Source organism: Octodon degus, unplaced genomic scaffold (assembly GCF_000260255.1).
Source record: "Octodon degus isolate 3935 unplaced genomic scaffold, OctDeg1.0 scaffold00133, whole genome shotgun sequence".
In the NCBI taxonomy this organism is placed as follows: domain Eukaryota; kingdom Metazoa; phylum Chordata; class Mammalia; order Rodentia; family Octodontidae; genus Octodon; species Octodon degus.
Window position 1 is genome coordinate 7,860,508 of NW_004524709.1, and position 5,188 is coordinate 7,865,695.

Sequence of the window (5,188 nt, forward strand, 5' to 3'; positions counted from 1 at the left end):
TAAATGTTTCTTCATCATATTCTGTAGGGACTTAAAGTTCAACATATCAATACTTGATTAAAAATACCTGTTCCATGTTAAGCCTAAGATGTTTGATTTTTAGACATATATTGAGGTTAAGCTTAACAGCCTAGATTGTAGGGAAATAACAATAAACTTCTCTTCTGGAGGGTTAACAACCTAAGTTTGCAGAACAAAATTAGAGAAAAAGGAGGGCCTCAAAGATAGCCCACATTTATTTGGTTTTTGAATTTGGTTCTCTTGATATAGCATATTATATTTATAGGTTTCCATTTCTTAAACCAACTTTACATCCCTGGGATTAAAATTCTACCTGGTCATGATGTATAACCATCTTGATGATTTGCTGTATTCTATTTGATAGGGTTTTATTGATGATGTTTTCATCTATATTCATGGGGGAGAATGGCCTGTAGTTCTCTTTTTTGTTGAATAAATCTCTGTTTTTCATATCAGTATAATACTGGCTTCCAGCAATGATTTTGAGAGGATTGTTTCCTATTCAATTTCATTGAAGCATGTGAGGCGTATTGATATTATATCTTCTGTAAATTTCTTGGAGAATTAAGCTGTGAATTCATAAGGACCTGGGATTTTCTTTGGAAATAAGTTTTTTTTTATTATATTTTGAATTTCATTGGCTGATAGTGGGTTATTGAGAGTTCTTCTATCCTTTTGCTTCTGCTTTGGTCATTTTAACCTTATTAGGAATCTGTCCACTTTTTCTGTGTCTTTGATTCTATGAGACTAAAGGTTTTCAAGGTAGCTATTGATGATCTTATGAATTTCCACAGGATCTGTTCTAATTTTGCACTTTTTCATTTTTTTAATTGAATTTGAGTTTTTTCTTTCCTGTTTTTGATGAGGTTGTCTAGGGTCTTATCAATTTTATTTAATCTTTCAAAGAACCAGCTTTTGATTTGTTAATTCTTTATATTGCTTTCTTTGTCTCAATTGCATTATTTTCAGCTTTTATCTTTATAATTTCCTCTCTTCTTTGGGTCTTGGGTTTGGTTTCCTCTTTTGTTTTCTACACATTTGAGGTACAGTATTATGGTATTTATTTTCTTCTATTGTGTTTTCCTAATGCGTGAGTTCACAGCTATAAATTTCCCTCTAAGATGTGCTTTCACTGAATCCAATAAATTCTGATAAATTGTGGTTGAATTTTCATTGAATTTCAGATATTGTTTGATAGTATATTCAGTTTCATGTGTAAAGCACTGGTTGTCAAGGAGGGTGTTGTTTAATTTCCATATATTTATGAGGTTTTTGTCATTTGTTTCCAGTTTCATTGCACTGTGGTCAGATAACATGCATGTGATAATTTATGTTTTCTTGCATATACTTAAGCATGACCTGTGCTCTGGTATATATGGTCTATTTTAGAAAATATCCCATGTGCAGATGAAAAGAATGTCTATTCAGATGTGATTGGGTGAAACACTCTTCATGTGTCCAGTATGATTAATACCATTTGTTCCAAGTTCTGGTTCAGTTCTGTTACTTCTTTTCTAATTTTTTGTCTGCATCACCTATCTTTTTGGAATAAAGGATTCATAATATATCCTGTTTATATTGTGGAATTGGATATTAGCTCTTTCACATCCATTAAGATTTGTCTTACGTAGTTGGCTGCTTCCATGCTTGGTGCATAGATATTTATTACTGTTACCTCTTCCTCTTGTATTTTTACGCTAACCAGTATATAGTGGTTTTCTTTATTTTTTGTTTCATCATTCTTGGTTTGAAGCTCAGGCTATCTTCTAACAGGATTGCTACCCCTGATTTTTTCAAGGGATTCTGGGAGATGTAGTATTGTTTCTTATCCTTTGTCTTTCAACCTATGAATTTCTTTATGAATTAATTGTGTTTCTTGTATATGGAACATTGTTGCTTTTGCTTCTTTATCCACCTTGCAAGTCCGTTTCTTTTAATTGGTGAATTGAGTCCATTTACATCAATGGTTATAATTGAGATGTATTGCCTTATGTTTGACATGTTATTTACCTGCTGTTTTATATCTCTTTTTCTCCTGTGTTTAACTGTTTACCCTATTTGGTGGATTCTCTACATTCTCATTTTTGGAGTTATGGTCATTTTGGTCTCTCTCTAGAATATCTATTAGTAGTCTGTTAAGGGTTGGCTTTGTCTTCATGAGAGTCTTTAGTTGTTCTTTGTCATGGAAATATTTCACTTCTCAATTAAATTTGAAAGAGAATTTTGCAGGGTAGATCAGTCTGGATTGACATTTGTTTACTTGCAAGACTTGTAGTACTTTGCTCCATGCTCTTCTTGACTTGATGGTTTTTGACGTAAGATCTGCCATTAATCTGATGGGTTGCCCTTTAAATGTGATCTGTTTCTTTCTCTAATGGCTTTTGTATATTGTTCTTTTGCTAAATTTCTGGCATCTTGATTATTATATATCTGGGTGTGGTTTTATTTGGGTTGATGTATTTAGAATTCTATATGCTTCAGTTACCTGAATGTCAGATTGTTTCCCCATATTTCAGAAGTTTTCTGCTATTATGTCTTCCCATATCCTTTTTATATCATTTGTATTGACCCTTTTCTCAGTGATGCCTATTAGATGTTGTTCATCTTTGCATTGTCTTGAAGATTTTGAATTATTTTTTTCTGCACCCTAGTTGCTTTTTTTTTTTCAAAGTTTTATTGACAAACAGATAGCAATGAGACAGTTTCAAATCAAATCGGAAGGACAGTTTCAACAAATAATACACTGCATATATTCTTCTTAGTGGTTAATTGCTGTACAAGATGCGGACTTGTGATCCTATTTACAAACACCATTAGAACAAATCATTCTATTCATTAAGAGAATGCAACTATATATCTATCCCAACCTCTTTGAATACACAGATACAAAATGGACATTCGGTATACCCCATTTTTTCTAAGTTCCGTTATTGAATATTATAGGTGTGTAAACTCAGCAAAATATTCTAAAAGAGTCCAGTAGCCTATAATAGCATTGGGTCTTATATTTAACTGGCAATGTCAGAAATTATTGACCTGAGTCCCCCACAGCTTAACCCTAGTTGCTTTTAAGAGATCTTTTCTTACCTTTTCTCTAGCTGCAGCAGTGTTTCCAAGATCTGAAACTTATCTTTACTTTCATTCAAATAGTTTTGCTGGCTTGTGATTGAGGTTCTAATTTCCTGTATATCTCCCTGAATCTGCTTCATGAATTCTATTTCTTTCCTATATTGCTCATTTTAGGATTCCATCATTTTTCTATTCTTGTCTACTTTTTATCAGTGTCTTCTTTAGAAGCACTTGGTAATTTTTCATTATAGTTATTATTTCCTTGTTTACTTCAGAGATTATTTTAGACCATAAGAGCAAACATTATGACTGTATATCTAAGCAGATATTAAGTTGGGAATTTGTATTTAAATTAGTTCCCCTAAGTTCTGTCTGATCACTTCCCCTTGATGTACATGGAGTCCTCCAGGAAGACTACTTTACTCCAGCTACCTGTTGCTCCCTCTCTCAATCAAGAGAGGAAGAGAGAGGATGCTATCATAGATCTGGATCTAGCAAAGTGTCTAGCTTAACGGGTTTGGATCTACCAAGTTCAAACTCATCCACATGGCTGTGGCTTGAGTCTGGCTGCTGTGCTCTGTTTCTTCCTGCTGCAGCCCATGGAAGTGGACCCACTGTGCCCCTCTGGCAAGATGTTTGTATCCTTGATTAGCTGGGTGAGTCTTGCCCTTAGTCTCTCTGTAGGGAGTTCTGCTGAATCCCCGGCCTGTATACTGGCTCAAATTTTCTTTTATTTATTAAAAAATTTAATGAAAAATCTTTATGGTTCTGTTTTTATATGATTGATTTTTAAGCTATAGTTCTTTATCATATTATACTACTAGTTGTTTTAATGTGTATAATGTATATCCTTTATTATAGACTTACATAAATTGATATTGTAATCTTCCTACAGTGTAAGAAACTTATAAGAAGATAACTCTTTTTTTTTGGTTCCTGTCATTATTAATTAGAGTGCTTTCTAAAGAACCAAAAGGATACAAATCTAGAGAGAAAGAACTTAGAGCAACTGGGTCATGCATTTATGGTAGATGAAAAATTCCTTGTTGAGATGCTTTCAGGCTGGAATTCTGAGCATGTGGCTGAGTTCAAGCTTTAAAGCTAATGGTGTAACTTGGTTCAAGATGGAAAGCCTGAAAATCTGGAGGAGAGAAGGGAACACTGGTATAGATATGGGAGTTCAGAGGAACGGAGCCTGAAGTTCTGATGATCAAGGTGGTGGGAAAATAGTCTATCTCAGCTCTCAGAGAAAAGCCTCTAGACTTCCTGTGTAGCCAATGTTAGGTGCTCAGTGATGAGGAAAGCAGATTTTATCACCTGATCCACTCATCCTCCTTTGCTATTTTCTGGAAAAATCCTTACGGGCATACCCAAAATGATGTTTAACAAAGTGTGACATTTATATTGGATTGTCAGATTGATTGGCTTGAGAACCATCCAAGGATTAGTAACACACACTTCTGGGTATGTCTGGGTGGGTTGTGGAGGAATTGCCTTGTATATTTTATCTGGTCATATGCTCCTTTTCCAGCATTGTTACACTCCTCTGCTTCCTGGCTCTCATGAACTAAGTATCTTTGTCCCACCACTCCTTTCCATCATGTTATTCTTGCCTTGGAGTCAGACAGTCCTGGAATGGATACTCAAAAACTATAAGCCAAGCTACACCTCTTGTCCTTTAAATTATGGAACTTGGGTAGGTGTCCAGTTAGGGCCACACATGAAATTACCTATTACACTGTGTTCTGTGGTTTTTTAAATTATATATATTTCTTATGACAGATGTTAACAAAATCTAAAATCCATTATTATTATTTTTATCTTTAAGAATCACTTGACTGAGATTTAAAGAGATTTAATAAGTAATAAATATTTAAACAATTTGACTGATTCATGTAATGACCATATCCAGCGCTGTCCTCTTTTAAATGCAGACTCAGATTTCTATCAGTGGGTGCTTACTTTTTCCTTAAATATTACCTCCACTACACCTTTTAATGCCGACGTGCTGCTGCTGAATTCCTTCAGCTTTCTTAGTCTGAAAATATGTCTATTTTTGCTGTTTATTTTGCGTTATGACTTTGGTTGAATGTAAAAC